This window comes from Rhinoderma darwinii, chromosome 2 (genome assembly GCF_050947455.1).
Source record: "Rhinoderma darwinii isolate aRhiDar2 chromosome 2, aRhiDar2.hap1, whole genome shotgun sequence".
NCBI lineage: Eukaryota > Metazoa > Chordata > Amphibia > Anura > Rhinodermatidae > Rhinoderma > Rhinoderma darwinii.
The window spans coordinates 318,419,202-318,445,337 of NC_134688.1; the positions used below are offsets into that span (position 1 = coordinate 318,419,202).

The 26,136-nt window shown below is 44.2% G+C and overlaps 1 long non-coding RNA gene across 1 annotated transcript; it reads left to right on the forward strand.

The window, feature by feature from the left end:
* Positions 1-10,955: 10,955 nt before the first annotated feature.
* LOC142741239 (uncharacterized) lies at positions 10,956-25,401 on the forward strand. The gene is made up of 4 exons (XR_012881041.1): positions 10,956-11,095; positions 14,298-14,510; positions 15,903-16,111; positions 25,251-25,401. It is a non-coding gene; the product is annotated as an uncharacterized LOC142741239 (long non-coding RNA).
* The last annotated feature ends 735 nt before the right edge of the window (positions 25,402-26,136 follow it).

Consider the following 26,136-nt stretch of genomic DNA (forward strand, 5'->3'; position numbering starts at 1 on the left):
AGCCCTTGAATTGGCCAGCGGGGTCCATGGCCAGAGCGTACTGTCACGATGCGGGGTGTGGACCCACTGGGCCGTACCGCGTAGCGGGGATGGCAGCTGGCCAAACCGGAAGGTACACAGTTCAATGGTTCAGCGAGAGTACCTGAGGCAATCGTAGGCAGTGGCGAGGCGGACACGTCCAGAACCAGGCGGTGGGAAGTCGTTCGGTGAGGCGTAGCAGGGTGGCGTAGACTGTAGCACAGCACGGTAGGTAGCACAGCACGGCAATAGCACTAGGTAGCACGGAAACAGGATACGGAATACAGGAGCAAGGTACACTGGGAGGCTGGAAGACACTGGGAGACCATAAGCAAGACGAACAACGGGAAAACTAACAACGCTCTGCCAAAGGGCAAGAGGGCAGAGCCCTTTTTATAGCCCAGGGCATCCTGGGCCAGATTGCAGTTTTTTGCAAAACGCGCGCACTGGCCCTTTAAGGCCGTGCACGCGCACCCGCCGGAGACACTCGGGACACGGAAGAGAGTGCCGGCGCCTGACTGGGGGACGACGCTGCAGGCAGGTAAGCTGTCCATGGCCACGGCCGTCGGGGTTAACGACCGATCGACGGGCCGTGGCCATAGACGTTACAGGCGTTATCTACAGGGGGGCTGTATGGCGTTATCTACAGGGGGCTGTGTATGGTACTATCTATAGGGGGGCGCTGTGTGGTGGAATCTATAGGGAGGCACTATCTACAAGGGGGGGGTTGTGTGATACCCAGCGGAGGGGGGGCCCCAGTCAAAAGTTTGCTATGGGGCCCAGTCTTTCCTAGTTACGCCCCTGACAGTACACCAGGGGTCTCAAACTCGGCCGGGTAAGTGGGCCACATATAGAAAAAATGTGAAGTTGACGGGCCGCATTACTTTCAAATTTAATAGATTACAAAATTATTGTTCATTAATTAGTTATTTGAACTGCTATAACACTATGTTACTATAATACTACATTACTATAACAATACTACGTTACTATAATACTACATTACTATAATAATAGTGCTAGGTTTAAACTTAGCGGAAATTTGCAAGATTTCTCCACGTGCTTATTTCAACAATCCACTTTTACGGTTTAAGCGTCGCCAAATGCAGTCCGGCTGCTCAGTTGGCAGCGTTTGGCAGACACACAAATGTCAAGATTAGGCAGCCCCTTTTTAGATCGTGCCACAGAGCCCTCTATAGATACTGCCACAGTGCCCTCTGTAGATACTGCCACAGTGCCCTCTGTAGATGCTGCCACAGTGCCCTCTGTAGATAATGCCACAGTGCCCTCTGTAGATAATGCCACAGTGCCCTCCAGATGCTGCCACAGTGCCAACTGTAGATGCTGCCACAGTGCCCTCTGTAGATGCTGCCACAGTGCCCTCTGTAGATGCTGCCACAGTGCCCTCTGTAGATGCTGCCACAGTGCCCACTGTAGATGCTGCCATAGTGCCCTCTGTAGATGCTGTCACAGTGCCCTCTGTAGATGCTGCCACAGTGCCCACTGTAGATGCTGCCACAGTGCCCTCTGTAGATGCTGTCACAGCGCCCTCTGTAGATAATGCCACAGTGCCCTCTTTAGATAATGCCACACAACCCTTGTAGATAATGGCACAGACACCCCCAGTAGATAGCTCCATTGGGGCTCCCTCTAGGAGTGGAATCCCCAGCCAGAGCGTTGCCGACAATTTGGCCAGGGATTCCTCTGCTGGAGGAGCCACTGATGTCACTGTTCATACACAGTGATGTGAGGGGATCCTCCTGGACCGGAATGTGATGTCAGGGGCAACCCCAGTGCCGGTGTCCCAGACCGGAGCCACTAGTATAGGCTCTACTCCGGAACTCTGGGGAAGCAACTGACATCAGTGTCCATATATGGAGAGTGATGTCAGGGGCTTGCCCAGAGCTGGAGTCCCAGAGCAGAGCTGCTTCTAGCACCCTGCCTGGGATTCCAGCTCTGCTCTTGACATCACTGTTCATATATGGACAGAGATGTCAGGGGCAACCCCAGAGCTGGAGTCCCGGGCAGAGTGCTATTAGCGCTACTACTGGGACTCCAGCTGTTCTCCTGACATTACTGTCCAGTTCTGGGGAATCCCTAGACATCGCTGTCCATATGTGGACAGCGATGTCAGGGGATTCCAGAGTCCCGGAGCAGAGCCTATACTAGCGCTCTGGGGGAAGACCCTGACAAAACTGTCCATATATGGACAGCGATGTCAGGGAATTCCACAGAGTCCCGGAGCAGAGCCTATGTTAGCGTCTCTGCCCGGGACTCCGCTCTGGGGAAGACACTGACATCGCGTGTCCATTCATGGACAGCGATGTCAGGGGATTCTACAGAGTCCCGGAGCATAGCCTATTCTAGCTCTCCGCTATGGGGAAGACCCTGACAAAAACTGTCCATATATGGACAGCGATGTCAGGGAATTCCACAGAGTCCAGGAGCAGAGCCGATACTAGCGCTCCGCCCGGGACTCCGCTCTGGGGAAGACCCTGACAAAACTGTCCATATATGGACAGCGATGTTGGGGATTTCCACAGAGTCCCGGAGCAGAGCCTATGCTAGTGCTCTCCCCGCGACTCCGCTCTGGGGAAGACCCTGACATCGCGTGTCCATTCATGGACAGCAATGTCAGGGATTTCACAGAGTACCGAAGCAGAGGCGATATTAGCGGCTCTGTGTCCCGCAGGCCGCAGATGACAGCCTCAGGGGTCGCATGTGGCCCGCGGGCCGTGTGCTTAAGACCCCTGCAGTACACAATGGGCCTCTATATCCAAGGCGTCTAAGAAAAAGTAGCCAAGTAGCTGCTTTCAGAGATGACCCCCACAGATTGCGAAAACAGGGGTACCCCCTTCCTTTTCACTGCACCCCCACAGTGAAAAGGAGTTGGCTGGAGCGGCGGTCGAGCATGCGCCCACTGCTCCATTTAATGTTTATGAGAATGGCGGAGCACTGTACCCGGTTGTTTCTGTCCTTCCCATAGACTTTAAATGGAGCCGCAATATGCATGTTCAACCACTTTTGGAACCCTCTTTCTCATAATCGGTAGGGGTCTCAGTGGTCAAGCCCCCAGCGATCAGACAATTATCACCTATACAGTGGATAGGTGATAATTGAGGATTCTGGTAATTCATCTTTAGTATCAAATACAAAACCCCTAAATATAGTGAGACCTCTAAATTAATTCAGACCCCAGATCAGACTATATACTTCCTTGCTTCTGACCCTAGTTTAGCCCTTTGCGCCATTGCACTGGGTCCTGATGCCGTGTATCTTCAGTACATTGTGTGCGCCGCCGCGCACTATGTTCTGACGCTTGACAGCGTCAGGACCCAGTGCAGCGGCGCCTGGAGCTAAACAAGAGCAAGGAGGGTAAGTATACATGCCATATTTTTTATTTTATTCTGCTGCTCCTGCACCCTATTTTAGCCTTCCTTCCTGGACTCCCAGGAAAACCATGTCTGCGCTTTGCCCGTAGCACATAATCAGAGTTTCACTCTCAGCCTATGTAGAGTGTTCAGGATTTGTAAGTCATTGGTATTTCAAAGGGACTGTCTTATATGATTTAACTTCCTCCCTATAAGACAGCCCATCAGAATTTTTATGGATCTGTAATATTGATATATAACTGATGACATACAAATGCAATATGATCTGCAATACGGATGTATTGGGGATCCACATTATGTACAGTTACAAATACGCTTTTCTGAGACTAGCCTTAGGCCTTATTCACACAAACGTGTTAAACGTCCGTGGGACGGCTGTCGACACAGCGGCCGTCACACGGACCTATATAATTCAATGTGGCCGTTCACACGGCCGTTGTTTGAACGGACCATGTGAAGGGTCCGTGAGAAAATAGGACATGTCCTATTTTTTTCAAGCTTTACGCATCTCCCATAGACTCTAGTCTATGGGAGATGCGTGATATCGCGTCCCGCAGCCCAGAGCATAGATGCACCTTGGACGTGAAAAACTGAAGTTTTTTCACGTCCGAGATGCGCAACGCTCGTGTGAATCTGGCCTGAGGGTGATACTTCTCCTGCCAGAGATGTCAACCGTTTGTAGATTCCTGGACAGTCCGTTAAAATATGGGACATTTTTCAAGTATCTATATATAAAAGACGAATGCGTCAGTGATTATTTCAGAGGTCACAGTACATGCTGCTAATGTATTCATATCAGTTTCTCAGCTATAGACAAATATCACTTATAATCTTTATGAGTCATTATGGTTTTCCTATTTGTTCGTAAATAATGTTGGCTGTTCATTATATTTAGATAAATTCTCTTGAAAAAATCAGGTTGGCGATTCTGTCTGCTGAGAAGGGCTCATAGCATAAAAGCTGACTTCACACGTACGTGTTTCTCATCCGTGTGCTGTCCGTTTTAGGCCCCATGCACACGACCGTGCTCATAATTACGACTCGTAATTACGAGCATAGCCGGGCACGGCCGGCCACGGGCAGCCGGCCGTTATTCCGAGCTGTGCTCCCATTATAAAGTATAGTAGCACGGCCCGTAAAAGAAAAAAATAGAACATGTTCTATCTTTTTCAATGGCACGGGCACCTTCTCGTGAAAAAACGGGAAGGTACTCGTAGCCAACAGAAGTCTATGGGCCCGTTATTTCGGGTCGTAATTACGACTCGTAATAACGGGTGTTTTTACGGTCGTGTGCATGAGGCCTTAGCAATGGACAGCACAGTGATCCATACAAGTCAACAGGGCTAGTCACACATACGTTTTTTTCAACGGATCTTGTGTCCATAGCGTAAAACTCACAGCAGATTTGCAGACCAAACTCGCCCATTGAAGTCTATGGGTGCATGAAAAAAACTTAAAGAACACGAACGACATCCGTGTGCTGTCTGTTTTTCACGGATCAGTAGCTAAAGAAATGCAAAAAAAAAAAAGGTGAAATTACGAAGTTTTTACAAGAGTTTTTTAAAAGTTTATATCTAATCTTTACATAAGTGCAAAGCAGCAGTATACAGGCCTATACAAAATGGGTTTTTAGTTTCTTTTAACATAGTCACTACAAAAGTGCCCTTTACTGCCCAGTAGGAGTCTGAAAAGAAAGATTATTATTTTTACACTAAACTCCTAGGGGTGGCACTTACACTTATTGTATAAAACTGCTGCTGTTCCCACCAAGAGTGTTCAATGAGCGGGTGGAAGTGGACAAACTTGGTGGGACAAATGAGCTGTTGAAACTGCAGGGTGCAACAACACAAGCTGGTGGACAGTATAAATGCGGGTGATGGGCAGGAGCCTCCGTGTGTGTGTGTGTGTGTGTGTGTGTGTGTGTGTGCAGTGTTGTGTGAGCTGTGGTCAGTGGGTGATGTGCAGGAGCCTCTCCATGTTAGGCTTTATGTATATATCCGTCACCGTATTTACATCCATAAAACACGGATCTGTGTTTCCGCTTTAACGTCCGTATGGTTTCCATGTTTACACCTCATCCGTTCTGTTGCTCATTATTTTGCTTCTGTATGGCGTCCATATTTCACGGTCCGCAAAGAAAAACAGAAGGAAAATTTAGCTCATCTTGTCACATGTCACATTAAACACCCATAGGAAGGACAAATGATGGTTCTAGCACAGTTTTCTATAGCTTTCACAGGATAGAGAACAGGTTGGGATTCCCCTGCTTGGCTTGTTTAGGTTTCTTGCGACTTTTGGATTGAAAAGATGTGCTCCAAACCTGTGGATCGTGTCCTTTTAGCCTGGCTTGTTTCTCGGTGCTTTGGACAGCAATCTGCTATGCTGGAAGAAGAAACGAGGAGGTAGTATTGGGTTCATCCCATTGTCTCCCAACGGGCTTATAAAGGGCATTTCCATACCCTCCACCGTGACCTGCGATAGCATCCGGAAAAATTTGTCAGACCTTTCCGCAGGAGGAACCCACCAACGGAAAGGCAAACGGAAACCATAGCTTCCGTGTGCATTACCATTGACTTCAATGGTAATGCTTCCATTGCTAATGGTTTCCGTTTGTCTCCGTTCCCTAAGGTGTCCGTTTTTTTTATGGAAACTATAGCACAGTCGACTGCGCTATTGATTCCATTAGCAACGGAAGCATTACCATTGAAATCAATGGTGTATAGGGGAGAAGGGGTTGGCACTACTGTAATGGAAGTCCATCAATTACACAAGTAGATTCAAATCAAGAGTTCCATTTGCATCCCAGGGTGGTGCTTAGTACAAAGAAACATCATGTAGGCAAAGCACAGCAATGGAAGAAGTAAAAAAAAATGCGACACCGAGATGGTACAAAGAAATCCTTTATTTCGGGATAAAAACAAGAGGACAAGATGGACAATACAGGTTACAGCCTGTTTCGCACTGGAATGCGCTTCTTCTGACCTAAAAATAAGGCAGCCGGCATGCTTTAAAGAGAACCTTTCACCTCCCCATACATGTGCAGCTGAGTGCAGCATGTAATGGGGAGGGCTGCACAAACCCTGGGGCACTTAACATATTTTTTCTACCTCCCTCCGTTATTTAGATATCGGTGCCTTCATATTTGGCGCCTGATATTTTAACCCCTTCCCCCTGCTTGCATTCTGGGCCCTAATGACCATGCCATTTTTTATGTTTTTCCATTGTCACATTCGAAGAGCTATAACTTTTTTATTTTTGTGTCGACATAGCTGTATAAGGTCTTGTTTTTTGCGGGACAAGTTGTACTTTTTAATAGCACCATTTTGGGGTACATATAATTTATTCATTAACTTTTATTAACTTTTTTTGGGGGGGATAGAAGAAAACCTGATATTTCACAACTCTTTTTTTGCACCCTAAATCTACGTCGTTTAACGTGTGGTATAAATAACACAATAACTTTATTCAACGGGTTGTTATGATTGCAAAGATACCAAATTTGTATAGTTTTTGTATGTTTTACTACTTACACAGTAAAAAGGCTTTTTTTTCAAAATTATTTGTTTTTGCGTCTCCATATTTGAAGAGTCATAACTATTTTATTGTTCCGCCGATGCAGTTGTATGAGGGTTTTTTTTTTGCGGGACGACTTGTAGTTTTTATTGGTACCATTTGAGAGTAGATGCGACTTTTTGATCACTTTTTATCACATTTTTTTAAAGTCGGGATTAACAGAAAACAGCAATTTGTCCATTGTTTTTTATTTTATTTTTTACGGCGTTCACCGTGCGGGTTAAATAATGTAACAGCTTTATAGTCGGGGTCGTTACGGACGCGGCGATACCAAATATGTGTAACTTTTTTGCATTGTGTTTTTTTAATAGTAAAGCATTTTGTAAGGGGAAAAAGTGGGTTTTTCATTTTTTTTTTCACTTTTTTTTTAATTTACTTTATTCAACTTTTTTTTTACTTTTATGCTAGTCCCACTTGGGGACTTCACTATGCGATCCTCCGATCGCTATTATAATACACTTCAATACTTTTGTATTGCAGTATATTACTGCCTGTCCGTTTAAAACGGACAGGCATCTGCTAGGACATGCCTCTGGCATGACCTAGCAGGCATTTACTATGGGCAGACCTGGGGGCCTTTATTAGGCCCCCGGCTGCCATCGGAGACACATACACTTAGCGATTTTATCGCCGGGTGTCAGTGGGATGAGAGGGACCTCCCTCTCCCTCTCCAAAACCACTCAGATGCGGTGCACTCTATTGAACACCGCATCTGAAGGGATAAACGGGTGAGATCGATACTAATATCGATCTCACCCGGTCGAGCAGGGACGCCCCCAGCCCCCAGCTACCTCTGGCAGCTGAAAGCAGGGAGCTTTGACGGCTCCCTGCTCTGTTTACTTTATTCTGATGCAGCGCCGTGGAATGGCGGCGCTGTAGAATAAAGCCCACTAATGACCGCCGTGAAAAGGCTTATGGGCAGTCATTAAGGGGTTAAAATGAAGTCGGGTTTAACACTTACTTAAAAACATATATATAATTCCCTGTTCAAAGGATTGAAGTATTGGTACATGCATAATAAAGCTATAAAAAAATTATATATTTCGTTAGTTCGTCGTTATTAAAAGTGATATGTACTATTATCAGTGGTGTTTTGACAAAAAGGGGGTATATTAAAAATTAATAAATTCATTAATAAATATACAGGGTGGGCCATTTATATGGATACATCTAAATAAAATGGCAATGGTTGGTGATATTAACTTCCTGTTTGTGGCACATTAGTATATGGGAGGGGGGAAACTTTTCAAGCTGGGTGTTGACCATGGTGGCCATTTTGAAGTTGGCCATTTTGTATCCAACTTTAGTTTTTTCAATGGGAAGAGGGTCATGTGACACATCAAACTTATCAAGAATTTCACAAGAAAAACAATGGTGTTCTTGGTTTTAACGTTATTTTATTCTTTCATGAGTTATTTACAAGTTTCTGACCACTTATAAAATGTGTTCAAAGTGCTGCCCATTGTGTTGGATTGTCAATGCAACCCTCTTCTCCCACTCTTCACACACTGATAGCAACACTGCAGAAGAAACGCTAGCACAGGCTTCCAGTATCCGTAGTTTCAGTTGCTGCACATCTCGTATCTTCACAGCATAGACAATTGCCTTCAGATGACCCCAAAGATAAAAGTCTAAGGGGGTCAGATCGGGAGACCTAGGGGGCCATTCAACTGGCCCACGACGACCAATCCACTTTCCGGGAAACTGTTCATCTAGGAATGCTCGGACCTGACACCCATAACGTGGTGGTGCACCATCTTGCTGGAAAAACTCAGGGAACGTGCCAGCTTCAGTGCATAAAGAGGGAAACACATCATCATGTAGCAATTTCAGATATCCCGTGGCCTTGAGGTTTCCATTGATGAAGAATGGCCCCACTATCTTTGTACCCCATATACCACACCATACCATCAATTTTTGTGTTCCAATAGTCTTGGAGGGATCTATCCAATGTGGGTTAGTGTCAGACCAATAGCGGTGGTTTTGTTTGTTAACTTCACCATTCATATAAAAGTTTGCCTCATCACTGAACAAAATGTTCTGTGTAAACTGAGGGTCCTGTTCCAATTTTTGTTTTGCCCATTCTGCAAATTCAGTGCGCCGATCTGGGTCATCCTCATTGAGATGCTGCATCAGCTGGAGTTTGTAAGGGTATGTTCACACGAGGGCGTCCGTTACGGCTGAAATTACGGGGATGTTTCAGCCTGAAAACATCCCCGTAATTTCAGCCGTAACGGCATGTGCAGGCGCTTGAACGCCACGTCCACTACGGCCGTAATTAGCACTGCTATTCATTGGAGTCAATGAATAACGGCTCCAATTACGGCCAAAGAAGTGACAGGTCACTTCTTTGACGCGGGCGTCTATTTACGCGCCGTCATTTGACAGCGGCGCGTAAATTTACGCCTCGTGTGAACAGACAAACGTCTGCCCATTGCTTTAAATGGGCAGATGTTTGTCAGCGCTATTGAGGCGCTATTTTCGGACGTAATTCGGGGCAAAAACGCCCGAATTACGTCCGTAAATAGGCCGTGTGAACATACCCTAAGGGTGCCATTTGTGAGTAGCTAATATCCGCCGAAGGGATGTTCGACTGATGCCACTCTTCAGTGACATGCGGCGAGTGCTACGCTGTGGGCTCTTGCTGAATGAAGCTAGGACAGCCACTGATGTTTCTTCACTAGTGACAGTTTTCATGCGTCCACATTTGGGCAAATCCAACACTGAACCAGTTTCACGAAACTTGGCAAGCAGTTTGCAAACTGTAGCATGGGAGATGGGTGGTCTCGTAGGGTGTCTTGCATTGAAATCTGCTGCAATGACCCGGGTACTGCGTTCACCAGACATCAACACAATTTCTATCCGCTCCTCACGTGTTAACCTCTGCGACATGTCAATGGCTGTAAACAAAGAGAAGCTTGTAAATAACTCATGAAAGAATAAAGTAACGTTAAAACCAAGCACACCATTGTTTTTCCTGTGAAATTCTCGATAAGTTTGATGTGTCACATGACCCTCTTCCCATTGAAAAAACTAAAGTTGGATACAAAATGGCCGACTTCAAAATGGCCGCCATGGTCAACACCCAGCTTGAAAAGTTTCCCCCCTCCCATATACTAATGTGCCATAAACAGGAAGTTAATATCACCAACTATTCCCATTTTATTTAGGTGTATCCATATAAATGGCCCACCCTGTACAAACCTATAAATACAGTCTTCTCCTTATGCATCCATAGTAAGCAGGAAAAAAATCCCACAACTTTTTCTTTGCCATATGCTTATTTTGCCCCCTTCACATGAGTGTGAATCACATCCGTGTGCTGTGCATTGAAACAACGCACAGCAATCGGACCCATTGTTTTCAATGGGGCCATTCACACATGCGTGATTTTTCACGCAGTTTGAGTGCGTTGCGTGAATCTCACTGCATGTTTTATATTGGTGCGTTATCACGCACCTACACGCCCATTGAAGTCAATGGGTGCGTGAAGACCACGCACCGCACACGGATGCACATCCGTGTGTGGTGCGTGATTAACGCATCAATTCAACTGAAAATAATAAAAATTAAAAGAAAGATGTGTTTTGCGAGCACACTGTTGCATAACGCAACACACACGGACCAAATTCACACGCGTTTTTCACGCGCGTGAATCTGATACACTCGTGTGAATCAGGCACACAGGTCCATCTTTTGAGGATCAGGCCTACAATCCCTATCTCCCTTCTGAAGTTATCACATCAACACTTAAAGAAACAACACCCATTGTTGCTACGCTTGATCCCAATGAGGCACCCTCTGTTCTAAAGAATTTCCTCTTTACTATTCACGAACAGATGCCATTGTCCCAATCTAATTCAGTCTCATATAGTCCTATTTGTAGGACTTCTGGACAGTTTACATTTACCAATGCGAGCATGTCCTTACCCAATACCATTATGTCTTTTTTAGGACTTCCCCTCAAAATAGGGGCCCCCTCATTAATAGCTGCACCACCACCTGAGACGATGATAGTACCAATCATTGTGACGAAATCCATCGCTCAATATTTCAGCCCGAAAATAAAGGAAACATTGACCCCACGGTAAAAAAGAAAAGACATAGATGAGGTAAGAGGGGAGGAAAACGCACCAAAATCAGACATCAAAGAAAAGAAAAACAATATGCGAACCAGGAAACTAAGGACGAGACAGAAGAATTAATAGGACAGAATGAAAATACCAAAATGACCAAACTTTTCAACCTTTCTCAATATATTCTCAAGGAGGAAGAAATTGATGTTCTAGCTAGAGGCCTATCCTTTTGCCCCACCTCGGAACCAAATGATTTTAGATTATTTTTAGAACTAAATAACTTTATCAGGAGACTGACACTGGAGAAACATTTTATATTACAGGGACAAAGAAAAATATCTGCAGTAGAAAATATCCCTGAAGATAGGTACCAACATGTCAATGTTAAAGAGGCTCTGTCACCAGATTTTGCAACCCCTATCACCTATTGCAGCAGATCGGCGCTGCAATGTAGATAAGAGTAACGTGTTTTTTTTTCAAAAACAAGCATTTTTGGCCAAGTTATGACCATTTTTATATTTATGCAAATGAGGCTTTCTTAAGTACAACTGGGCGTGTTTAAAGTTATGTACAAGTGGGCATGTATTGTGTATGTACATCTGGGCGTTTTTACTTCTTTCACTAGCTGGGCGTTGTGACTAGAAGTGTGTGATGTTGACGAATCAGCATCATCCACTTCTCTTCGTTAACACCCAGCTTCTGGCAGTGCACAGACACACAGCGTGTTCTCGAGAGATCACGCTGTGATGTCACTTCCTGCCCCAGGTCCTGCATCGTGTCGGACGAGCGAGGACACATCGGCACCAGGCGACAGAGGCTACATCGACTTACCTGCAAACGCCGATGCTGCTGCAGAATCAACTGTAGCCTCTGTCTCCTGGTGCCGATGTGTCCTCGCTCGTCCGACACAATGCAGGACCTGGGGCAAGAAGTGACGTCACAGCGTGATCTCTCGAGAACACGCTGTGTGTCTGTGCACTGCCAGAAGCTGGGTGTTAACGAAGAGAAGTGGATGATGCTGATTCGTCAGCATCATACACTTCTATTCACAACGCCCAGCTAGTAAAAGAAGTAAAAACGCCCAGATGTACATACACAATACACGCCCACTTGTACATAACTTTAAACACGCCCAGTTGTACTTAAGAAAACCTGATTTGCATAAATATAAAAATGGTCATAACTTGGCCAAAAATGCTCGTTTTTGAAAAAAAACAAAACGTTACTCTTATCTACATTGCAGCGCCGATCTGCTGCAATAGGAGATAGGGGTTGCAAAATCTGGTGACAGAGCTTAAAGAGGCTCTGTCACCAGATTTTGCAACCCCTATGTGCTATTGCAGCAGATAGGCGCTGCAATGTAGATTACAGTAACGTTTTTATTTTAAAAAAACGAGCATTTTTGGCCAAGTTATGACCATTTTTGTAGTTATGCAAATGAGGCTTGCAAAAGTCCAAGTGGGTGTGTTTAAAAGTAAAAGTCCAAGTGGGCGTGTATTATGTGCGTACATCGGGGCGTTTTTAATACTTTTACTAGCTGGGCGCTCTGATGAGAAGTATCATCCACATCTCTTCAGAACGCCCAGCTTCTGGCAGTGCAGACACAGCCGTGTTCTGGAGAGATCACGCTGTGACGTCACTCACAGGTCCTGCATTGTGTCAGACGAGCGAGGACACCAGCACCAGAGGCTACAGTTGATTCTGCAGCAGCATCAGCGTTTGCAGGTAAGTAGCTACATCGACTTACCTGCTAACGCCGATGCTGCTGCAGAATCAACTGAAGCCTCTGGTGCCGGTGTCCACGCTCGTCTGACACGATGCAGGACCTGTGAGTGACATCACAGCGTGATCTCTCGAGAACACGCTGTGTCTGCACTGCTAGAAGCTGGGCGTTCTGAAGAGAAGTGGATGATACTTCTCGTCAGAACGCCCAGCTAGTAAAAGTATTAAAAACGCCCTGATGTACGCACATAATACACGCCCACTTGGACTTTTACTTTTAAACACACCCACTTGGACTTTTGCACGCCTCATTTGCATAACTACAAAAATGGTCATAACTTGGCCAAAAATGCTCGTTTTTTAAAAATAAAAACGTTACTGTAATCTACATTGCAGCGCCTATCTGCTGCAATAGCAGATAGGGGTTGCAAAATCTGGTGACAGAGCCTCTTTAAGCCCAAGTCAAACTTTTATCCTACACATAGAAGGGGACACCACCTTTAAACATTTCTGTCACTGGTCTCTAATAAACTTAGAGAAATAGGCAATAAAGCAAAATGATTTACCAACAAAAAAGACCCTAGAGGGAATTTAACAAGGGCTGAAACCAAAGCACTAGTGAACCTTAAAAACAATAAGGAAATAGTGATCAGGGCTGCAGACAAGGGGGTGGGGGTATTATACATGATAGGTCTACAAACATCAAGAAATCTAATCGTATGCTATCTGATTTAAATTACTATGAGATCATCCCAAAAGACCCCAGCTTAGTATTCCGGAAGGAATTAAATGAAATCATCAAAAAGGGTTTTGAAAAGGAAGTTGTCAACAAAAAGGAAAGGGATTTTGTACTTATTCAAGAACCCCAATTACCATTTTATTACCACCTCCCTAAAATACATAAAGACCTTCAGAATCCCCCTGGACGTCCCATAATCTCCAGGATAAATTCCCTAACCTCCACTTACAACCATACATAGCATCGTTACCATCATATCTCTTAGACTCTACACAATTCTGCAGAGAGCGTTATCTCAGTCTGTGTGTTCTCACGGGAGGGAACACAGTGCAAGCCGCCCTGACACTGTCCGTAGCTGATTGGACAGTGTCAGAGCGAAGAGATCACCCTCCCTTCCCATTTAGTTAGATAGAAATTCCCCATTGACAGTTCAGGGGCTTATTTACATATCGGACGCCAAATATAACGGCACCGATATGTAAATAATGGAGGAAGATAGGAAAATCATTTTAAGTGAATGTTCCTATGTAGCCATAGCAGTCAAGGGCAGTACCTGTGTAGTGGATCATCTACTCTTGCACATGATCATTACGCACGTGCACATAGTATAGATAAAAAACGCATATCATCGTGCCAAAAACACTAAAAGAGGGAATCTCTTTTTTCCTAAACCTAAAGATAAATCTGAGGGGCTGGTAAGATTTACAACTGACTATCATTCACAGTGGTTCCAAATGAGAGAAATTATGAGACAATTCTGGCCTATTTTGCTTACAGATCCAACTATCGAAAAGTACATTACCAAATACCCAAGTGTGTCTGCTCGACGATCGCGAAATCTCAAAGGCCATCTTGTTAGGAGTTACTACGAACGTAACAGTTCGAAGTTTACATTTGGTACCAAGGGCCCGAAGTGGGACTGCAAGGCATGCGGACGTGGAATCGCGTGTCCCAACATCGAAAGGGCAACCTCCTTTTCTGATTCGGCGGGTAAGAAAACTTTTGCTATTACACACTCCATCACCTGCTCCACAAAAGCAGTAGTCTACTATGCTATGTGTCCTTGCCCCAAAATATATGTTGGCCTCACCTCTAGAGAGCTCAAAGTTCGAGTTAGAGAGCACGTACGAGACATTCTGCGAGCAGTCAAGCTAGAAACTTTGGAATCTTTAAAACCTGTGGCTAGACACTTTAAAAAGTACCACTCATGAGGGCGTGGCTTGGCAGCCCACGGAGATGGCAGCTTGAACACTGAGCTCCGGCACACAGCGACTATTTAAAGAGACTCTGTCACCACATTATAGGTGCCCTATCTCCTACATAAGGAGATGGGCGCTGTAATGTAGGTGACAGTAATGCTTTTTATTTAAAAAAACGATCTTTTTTCACAACGTTAGGAGCGATTTTAGTTTATGCTAATGAGCTTTCTTAATGCCCAAGTGGGCGTACTTTTACTTTCCACCAAGTGGACGTTGTACAGAGGAGTGTATGACGCTGACCAATCGGCATCATGCACTCCTCTCCATTCATTTACACTGCACTAGCGATATAGTTATATCACTATGTGCAGCTACATACACAAGCCCTAACATTACTACAGTGTCCTGATAATGAATACACATGACCATCCAGCCTGGACGTCATGTGTACTCAGAATCCTGACACTTCTGAATCTTTTCTGTGAGATTCCAGCAACGGATACGAAATCTCGCGAGATTACGAGGTAAACGAGATTTCGTATCCGTTGCTGTAAATCTCACAGAAAAGATTCAGAAGTGTCAGGATTCTGAGTACACATGACGTCCAGGCTGGATGGTCATGTGTATTCATTATCAGGACACTGTAGTAATGTTAGGGCTTGTGTATGTAGCTGGACATAGTGATATATCTATATTGCTAGTGCAGTGTATATGAATGGAGAGGAGTGCATGATGCTGATTGGTCAGCGTCATGCACTCCTCTGTACAGCGCCCACTTGGTCGAAAGTAAAAGTACGCCCACTTGGGCATTAAGAAAGCTCATTAGCATAAACTAAAATCGCTCCTAACGTTGTGAAAAAAGATTGGTTTTTTAAATAAAAAGCATTACTGTCACCTACATTACAGCGCCCATCTCCTTATGTAGGAGATAGGGCACTTATAATGTGGTGACAGTCTCTTTAAGCGGCACATAGCCTTCTAATCTTTTCTCATCGGGTCGGATTTACTCTGCCTTATCGTCGGCAACATGGGGAGAGAGAAGAAATCTCTAAAATCGGCTGGAAACAGCCTGGCGTCCTACTTTGATTGCGAACGCAGCAAAGATGGTGGAGATGCAGGCTTAGCATCCCTTTCTTCTCAGGATGACATCCCAGGGACATCTTCACTACTATCTATCCCACAGGTATACCATACAGATGTCCACATCTTACCTGCATCTCTTGTCGTGCATTTCATCCCACACCGGCGGACATAAAGGAAAGGGAGCGAACCCTCACAGTGGGATCCAAAATGGCGGAGTCCTCGCCTGGCCGCATGCACACGCCGCCGCACTCTCCTTCTGCCAGTCCTGCTAAATAGAATCCACGACTGCTTGATGATACTTCCACACGGGTGAGTGAGGAACACTCCTCAGACCTTATTACTGACTTGGGCAATGACGGAACTGACTTATTTCATGCTGTTCATACCTCTGACTCTCCTGCATCCGCTCATACCATAAAATAAATGCTTTTGATTCTCAGAAACTCCATACATATGGGCATTACTCAGCTACTATTGCCTCTTCAATCTTCAGTTCAAGAACTGGAAGATAGAGTACAACATATTGAGACAAAATTGGGGGATTTCGCTTCCTCACATAACCGCGTTATTGACGCACATAATGCTCTTGCTGACGACTTTGACTTGCTGAAAGCTAAAATGGCTGACATCGAGGACAGATCCCGTCGCAATAATCTAAAATTTCGTGGGAACCCTGAGTCTATTGCGTAAATGGATCTACAACACTACTTTAAAGACCTTAGCAAAGCCTTGATCCCAACTTGTACCCCTGCTGATTTGCTCATTGACAGGGCCCACAGACTCCCGAAGCATCTGTCAGAGAATGTACCACGGGATGTCCTTGATAGACTCCACTTCTTTCATATTAAAGACCAACTTATGGATAAAGCCCGTCGGCGTAAAATCTTACCTGACCCATTCCACACTGTGAAATTATTTACAGACCTTTCTGCAGCCACGCTGAGACAACGCAAATCTCTTGCTCCTATAACATTGGCACTGCGAAATGCTAAAATACTTTACAGATGGGGATTCCCGGTTAAAATCCTTATTACCCGAGAAGGCATTACCCATGTAATTAAAACGGTGGACGAAGGGAAGGAACTGCTCGAGTCGTGGAATATACCTGTGGATTTACAACTACAAGATCGTACACCTCCTCAACATTTGCAGACGGAATGGCAGATTACCCCTTCCAGACCAAAACCAAGACCAGGAAAGCCAATTGTACTGGTGTGCTCAACCGGACGCGTTCCGGTATAAGTCGCCCTCAGACCAGACTTTTACCCCACTGGTAAACAAACGCAATAGTGTTGGGTAGTTCACTTATGTGCATTTTTCTTATTGAATGTGAATGTTTGCTGTTTTATGTGGTTTTTTTTACTCCTTTCTACTGTTTTGTATACACACATTACTCGATTGGTGATATGCTGCAGTAAAATGGTATTACACTGTGGTATTACACTTAATGTAAAGGGACTGACTTGTCCACAAAAATGCTCATTCTTATGGAAAGAGGCACTGTCTCTTCATTCAGACGTCCTCTTTTCTCAAGAAACGCATCTCATAGAAAAAGACTCCCATAGGCTTAAGCACCGCCTGTTTCCCATTATTCATCAAGCTCATGACACACGATAGAGAAGGGGAGTGATGATTGCTATTCGTAACTCCATAGCGTTTAAGTTGATTTCCAAAACTACTGATAACAAAGGTCGGTTTCTGATCCTAGTCTGCTCTTTAAATAATGTTACATACACAATTGTAAATCTATATGCTCCGAACTCTAGATCATTGAGTTTTCTACATAGACTATCCCGGTTGATAGGAAAGGTGAAACAGGGGAAACTTTTACTTGGCGGGGATTTTAATAATATTATGGATGACAGAATGGACACTACTAACGTGAACAGATCATGTTCTTCTACCCTTTCATCTTTCATCCATAAAGAGGAATTATATGATGTTTGGAGAGCACAACATGGGGCCGAGAGGGACTTTACTTTTTTTTTCTAATGTACACCACTCTTATTCACGTATTGACATGTTCCTGTTAGATAGACATCTTTTGTTTCAAGCTAAAAAATCCACGATTGAACTTATTAAATGGTCTGACCACGCGGCTATTACTCTCACTATTGAAGAACAGTTTCATAGAGACACTAATAGTATTTGGAGGAACAACACTTATATTTTAGGTCACTCCACTTATAAGAAGGAGATTGAAAGGGAGCTGAATGAATACTTTCATTTCAACACTTCTTCTGTTGTGGATCCATATATAATGTGGAATACGCATAAAGCCTTTCTGAGGGGTGTTCTGATTCTAAACTAGGCCATAGAGATAAAAAACAAAGAGAGAAGAAGGTCTCTGAGACCCTTGCGGAGGTTCAGACCCTAGAAACCCTCAATAAAGCCCATCCCTCCCTTGCTCATTCCTCCAATCTCTCCATCCTTAGAATCCGCCTGAAAAACCTTTTGCTACAAGATTATGAAAAAGAATTGAAAAAAACAAAGCTACATTTTACTCTCAGAATAATAAAGCAGGTAGGCTCTTAGCCCATAGACTTAAAGTACAACACAACAAGTCCAGAATTCCTTACTTGTTGGATCCCTCCAATTCCTCAAAAATACTAGATCCGCGGGAGATTGCAAATAAATTTAAGGAATACTACTCTGCTCTTTACAACCTAGAGAACCAGACTCCTCCAACTCAAGACTTTTCAACCTTATTTAACACCTTCACGGAGCATATTTCCCTGCCTTCTCTTTCATCTGAGCAACTGTCTGCCCTTAACATACCTATCACCTCTCAAGAGATTTCTGCTATCATCACTTCTTTGCCAAATGGTAAAGCGCCTGGGCCAGATGGGTTTTCGAATGATTACTTTAAACGTTATAATACAATATGGCTTCCCCACCGTACGACAATTTTTCAGCGGGCCATGCAGGCTACTCCCTTCCCACTGGAAATGCTCTCCGCATTGATTATCACCATACTTAAACCAGACAAGACTCCAGACTCACCTCAAATTTTCCGGCCTATTTCTTTATTAAACTCCGATTTAAAAATATACGCGAAACTCCTAGCGAATAGATTAGCACCTATTCTCCCGTCTCTAATTATGTCCGATCAGGTGGGGTTTGTAAGAAATAGACAGGCCTCTGACAACACTAGAAGAGTTCTAAATCTTGTGGAGTATGGCGATAAAAAATGTTACCGTCCTTATTGGTTACGCTAGACGCTGATAAAGCGTTTGACCGCATCATTTGGAGATTTGTGTTTGCGGTGCTGGAAAGGATGGACTTTGGGGGTAATATACTCGCAGCAATTCTGAATCTTTGCACATCTCCCTCAGACAGAGTTTCTACTAATGGGGTTGTTTCAGACAACTTTTATATCAAAAATGGTACCCGGCAGGGATGTCCCCTTTCTCCCCTGATTTTTGTTCTATCTATAGAACCCTTGGCCCATGCCCTTTGAAATAATGACAATATACTGGGTATTACTATAGGTGGTAGATCACAGATTTCCCTGTACGAAGACGACATACTTTTGTACCTTACTGACCCTGGTGGGTCGCTACAGGCAGCCTTTGATGTTATTGGGCGATATGGGGAATTATCTAATTATAAAATTAATGAGAAGAAATCACAAGCTCTCCCAATTAGAATTAGCAGCCATACACTTGTCTCCCTTAAAACCACATTCTCCAAAGATTGGCAAGGTACAGGCATTAGATATTTGGGGACTACAATAACTAAATCCTTATCATTCATTTATAAACATAACTATGTGCCACTTATACATATTCTTGAGGGTGATCTCAGAACCTACAGGAAACAAGAAATTTTGTGGGTAGGTCGACTTGCGTCCTTCAAAATGATGTCCCTTCCCAAACTTTTATATATTTATAAAACACTTTGTAGCGTCCATGGCCGCGGGCCGTCGGGTTCACTCACCTCCCGACGCCCGCAGCCATGGATCCGTGAGCGCTGGTCCCCGTCTCCCTCCTAGGAGACGCCAGCGCTCACTTCCGCTCCGTTCGGCTGTGTCCCGTAGGGTGCGCGCGCACGCTCGCACCCGGCCTTAAAGGGCCAGCGCTCGCAAATAGGAAATCGTCATCATCATCAACTGCCACGATTTCCTGGTCTATAAGAATGTCCCTGGCCTTCTAATCCTTGCCTGAGCATTGTTAGTTTTCCCAGTCTGTCTTGCAAATGGTCCCTTAGTGTTTCCCATTCCAATTGTTACCCGTGCCTTCTTACCCGTTCCTGTTTCCCGTGCTGTGCCTTAGTATCGAGTCGTGCCACGTCCTGTGTCATCTGCCACGTCCTGTGCCATCTGCCACGTCCGGAGGAATCCGCCACGTCCTGTGTCATCTGCCACGTCCGGAGGAATCCGCCACGTCCTGTGTCATCTGCCACGTCCGGGGGAATCCGCCACGTCCTGTGTCTTCTGCCACGTCCGGAGGAGTCCGCCACGTCTGGCGCAACTTGCGGCTCCTGTGTCATCCGCCACGTTTGGCGCCATCTGCTGCACCCATCTCATCTGTGCCAGAGCTGCGGCCACCATCTGGACTATACCAGGTACCCTTGTGCGGGACATTGTATTTCTGGGGTGTCCTGTTGTTTGGCCAGCTGCCTCCCCGCTGCGGCAGTACGGCCTAGTGGGTCCACTAACCCGCTCCGTGACACACTTCCCATAAAACTGCCAAACATGTTCTTTAAAACAGCCCAATCTATACTAAGTAGAGAAAAAACCGAGGGTTGAATGTAAAGCGCTTTCTAGACGAAAAGGTAAAGGAGGATTAGGCCTCCCAATACTTAGAGATTACTATACAGCTACACACATAGCTACGCTAAAATATTGGTGGACATTGGATATTGAGAAAAATTGGGTCCATATCGAAAACTCCTAAACATAACTTGAAAGCGCTTCTTATTAGCTCTTTATGGGGACAACCAACTCCGGTTAATTTGCATACTCACATGTACCATTCGATTGAGCTGTGGCGAAATTTCCACTTCTCCTTTAGTAACCATACTTCCACATTGACGTCAATATCTCCTCTGGAATCCTTGGAAAACATTGTGATCGATTTAGACCTACATAGATGGAAACTGGGAAAGCTAACTTCTAACTGGGGAAACTATTTGCTTTTCCTGATTTATCCACTTCATTCCATATCCCCCAGACAGAATGTTTTACATACTTAAGAGTTAAACATTTCCTAGACAGACTTCATTCTTCGCCAACCTGCCTAAACTGCGATCTCATCTCACTGTTCCAAATTCCGTCCACAACCTTTAAAATATTAAGGCACATCTATGATTTAATTGGGGAAAAATCAGACTTTTTTAAGTTCCCTTGCTTGTTAGCCTGGGAGAAAGATCTTGGCCAATCCTTTCTTGACACAACTTGCTGTAAAGCGACCTCCTATATTGCTGAGAATTTTAAATGTACCTCACATTATGAAGCCACCATGAAAACTCTTCTGCGGTGGTATTTTACCCCAGAACGACTTTGTAGAATTTACCCTAATACCACTGCTTTATGCTAGCGAGGTTGCGGACAGGTGGGCTCTCTACTACACATATTGTGGTCTTGTGCTCTTGTTAAAACATATTGGATCACAGTTTACGATCTCATATCTGAACTAACGGGACTTGCTTTGCCACCTTCACCTGAATTCGAGTTGCTGTTCCTAAATATCCATTTAATCCCTCCATGCCATAGATCCTTGATAGGACATATCGTACTATCAGCTAAACTCGTTCTTACTAGATACTGGAAGAGTCAGACTGTTCCTCATTTGTCTGAAGTAATTATCCTCCTTAATAACACATATAACTGCGAGAAGACACTTTCCTTTAGTATTTTTGGGAGGAGAATGGAGGAGAAGTGGAAATCCTGGTCTCAGAGCTCTAGATGTGTGACTTACTAGATAGTGTAAGGGGGCAGCCCACCGGATCGCTGTCTCCTGGGGTAGACAGGCACTTTTGGCACAGTAAGAACAGACTACACTCCAGTCACAGTGTGGTACTACACTTTTGTAACTTTTGACATGAAGGGGTGTCCCTTGGTCTGTGAGTATCTCTTTTGGGAATTCCTGTCCAGGTAAACATAGAGAAAAACTCTTTGGCAATGGTCTTAGCGGACACCTTCCTTAGTGGGATAGCCTCTGGATAGCGTAATCAAGGATCACCAGAACATGCTGGTGTCCCCGGGCGGACTTCACCAGAGGTCCTACCAGATCCATTGCAATTCTCTCAAAGGGGGTTTCAATAATCGGTAGAGGCACGAGAGGGCTCCTAAAATTTGCTACAGGGTCGTGTAATTGACACTGTGGGCAGGATTCACAATCCTGTAGCAAGATACGGTCTTTTGTTTTGTCATAGGCCAGATGTCCACCTAGCACATGTGAGTGAGCTAGATCTAAAACATTTTGGCGATGAGTCTTAGGCACTGCCAATTGTTCCACCACTTGGCCCCCTACTTCACTGATTCTATATAGTAGGTCCCTTTCCATGGCAAAATGGAATGGACCATTTGCAAGACAGACTGGGAAAACTAACAACGCTCAGGCAAGGATTAGAAGGCCAGGGGCATTCTTATAGACCAGGAAATCGTGGCAGTTGATGATGATGACGATTTCCTATTTGCGCGCGCTGACCCCTTAAGGCCGGGTGCGAGCGTGCGCGCGCACCCTGCGGGACACAGCCGAACGGAGCGGAAGTGAGCGCTGGCGTCTCCTAGGAGGGAGACGGGGACCAGCGCTCACGGATCCATGGCTGCGGGCGTCGGGAGGTGAGTGAACCCGACGGCCCGCGGCCATGGACGCTACAAAGTGTTTTATAAATATATAAAAGTTTGGGAAGGGACATCATTTTGAAGGACGCAAGTCGACCTACCCACAAAATTTCTTGTTTCCTGTAGGTTCTGAGATCACCCTCAAGAATATGTATAAGTGGCACATAGTTATGTTTATAAATGAATGATAAGGATTTAGTTATTGTAGTCCCCAAATATCTAATGCCTGTACCTTGCCAATCTTTGGAGAATGTGGTTTTAAGGGAGACAAGTGTATGGCTGCTAATTCTAATTGGGAGAGCTTGTGATTTCTTCTCATTAATTTTATAATTAGATAATTCCCCATATCGCCCAATAACATCAAAGGCTGCCTGTAGCGACCCACCAGGGTCAGTAAGGTACAAAAGTATGTCGTCTTCGTACAGGGAAATCTGTGATCTACCACCTATAGTAATACCCAGTATATTGTCATTATTTCAAAGGGCATGGGCCAAGGGTTCTATAGATAGAACAAAAATCAGGGGAGAAAGGGGACATCCCTGCCGGGTACCATTTTTGATATAAAAGTTGTCTGAAACAACCCCATTAGTAGAAACTCTGTCTGAGGGAGATGTGCAAAGATTCAGAATTGCTGCGAGTATATTACCCCCAAAGTCCATCCTTTCCAGCACCGCAAACACAAATCTCCAAATGATGCGGTCAAACGCTTTATCAGCGTCTAGCGTAACCAATAAGGACGGTAACATTTTTTATCGCCATACTCCACAAGATTTAGAACTCTTCTAGTGTTGTCAGAGGCCTGTCTATTTCTTACAAACCCCACCTGATCGGACATAATTAGAGACGGGAGAATAGGTGCTAATAGGACATCAAACTCGCAAGATTCTTGTGCCAATGCTGATCTTACTGTGCCCGCATTCTCCACCATTTGTAAGGGGGCAGCCCACCAGATCGCTGTCTCCTCGGGTAGACAGGCACTTTTGGCACAGTAAGAACAGACTACAGTTCAGTCACAATGTGGTACTACTGGCCTCAGCCAGTTTTATTAGGTAGAAAAGCCGTAGCAGAAAACAAATAAATACATAAAGTAAATCCTAGGCCGTCTGGCCACTAACTAACATGTAGTTCCTAACTACAAAGAGCTGAGCCTAGAGCTCCAACTCCCAAACACAACACCACAGTTGCTTTACTCACATCCAGCTTTCCCAGGGCCAAAGACACTGTGAACTCTGCCTCTATTTAGAGCACACCTTAGCTGTGCAGGTAATTAGCCACAATGCAATACCTGAATGCGAGTACAATGGATCTGGACTCTGGGGACTCTTCGTCCTCTTGGATTAAATGAGAATTTAAATTTTGCTCCATTTCTTTGACCATTGACCTGCAGCGGGTCGTTTTTATTTTTTACGTTTTTTAACCCGTTAGTGACCGCCAATACGCCTTTAACGGCGGCCACTAACATGCTTTATTCTGATGCATGTGCCTTTTTACGGCACTGCATCAGGATAAGGTAAACAGAGCAGGGAGCTGTCAAATCTCCCTGCTCTCAGCTGCCAGAGGTAGCTGAGGGCTGGGGGCGTCCCTGCTCTGCCGTGTGAGATCGATATAAGTATCGATCTCACCCGTTTAACCCTTTAGATGCGGTGCGCAATAGAGTGGTTTTGGAGAGAGGGAGGGAGCTCTCTCTCTCCCCCACCGACACCCGGCGATACGATCGCCGAGTGTCTGTGTCTCCAATGGCAGCCGGGGGCCTAATAAAGGCCCCCAGGTCTGCCTGGAGCGAATGCCTGCTAGATCATGCCGGAGGCATGACCTAGCAGATGCCTGTCCGCATATTAAAGTCCCCTAGTGGGACTAGTAAAAAAGTTAAAAAAAAGTTTAATAAAGTTAATTTAAAAAAAAAAATGTGGGAAAAAATGAAAAAACCACCTTTTCCCCTTACAAAATGCTTTACTATTATAAAACCAAAATAAAGTAAAAAAGTTACACATATATTCTATAACATTATTTAACCCGCACGGTGAACGCCGTAAAAAGTTTAATAAAAAACTATGGAAAAATTGCTGTTTTCTGTGAATCCTGACTTTAAAAAAATGTGATAAAGTCTTCCCGCAAAAAAAAAGCCCTCATACAACTGCATCGGCGAAAAAATAAAAACGTTACGGCTCTTCAAATATGGAGACACAAAAACAAATAATTTTGAAAAAAAAGCGTTTTTACTGTGTAAAAGTAGTAAAACATACAAAAACTATACAAATTTGGTATTGTTGCAATCGCAACAACCCGCTGAATATAGTTATTGTGTTATTTATATCACACGGTAAACGGCGTAGATTTAAGACGCGAAAAAGCGTGGCAAAATTTCAGGTTTTTTTCTATTCCCCCCCAAAAAAAAGTTAATAAAAGTTAATCAAGAAATAATATGTACCTCAAAATGGTGCTATTAAAAAATACAACTTGTCGCGCAAAAAACAAGACCTTATACAGCTATGTCGACGCAAAAATAAAAAAGTTATAGCTCTTGGAATGCGACGATGGAAAAACGTAAAAAATGGCTTGGTCATTAAGGTTTAAAATAGGCTGGTCATTAAGGGGTTAAATTGGTGATTTGATTTGTTTGATGATAATTATCTCTAATGGCCTCCATTTATATTATAGATGATGTTGGTTCTATTGTGGAGAAGATGGATGTGGGAATGTCGAGAAAAAAACAGTTGATACACCTGATAACGAAAATACCATCAATGGCGATCCTCGTTTATTTATCTATTTGTGATATATGTGTACTGTATTTTGGTTGCACCTATGTTTATTCTTTAGTCTAATATTTGTTCATTAAATGAATACGGATATCTATCTACCTGGCACTGACACTTCTTTATATTTTTGTATCATTTGCATTTTGCTTCACTTTTTTGCACTTTTTTGATTGTGGTGTATACACATCCCTGTTCTCGTAATATCTATTCATCTATTTATTTATCCAGCACTAGTTTTGGGCTGGTACATACACACATATACATATATATTTTTTAGCACCATACATTCACTCATTCACTTATTTATTATTCACACTGTAACACATACCATATTATTTATTCCCCACACATACAGTGAAGGAAATAAGTATTTGACCCCTTGCTGATTTTGTAAGTTTGCCCACTGTCAAAGACATGAACAGTCTAGAATTTTTAGGCTAGGTTAATTTTACCAGTGAGAAAGGCAAAGAAATGGATCCAGCGCTGTGTCCTTTATGTCTTTTTAAAATAGAAAACTATTTCCAAGTTTTATTGCACAATCAAAAAATAAAAACAATAGCAATGCAGGTAGATATTCCCGAATAAATGGAGGGATTGTGGCAGTGTGAGCGGTGCCTACGCGTTTCTGACGCCTACTGCGTCCTTAGTCATGACTTCTGAACAGTCATGGCTTCCCTCCATTTATTCGGGAATATCTACCTGCATTGCTATTGTTTTTATTTTTTCATTGTGCAATAAAACTTGGAAATAGTTTCCTATTTTAAAAAGACATAAAGGACACAGCG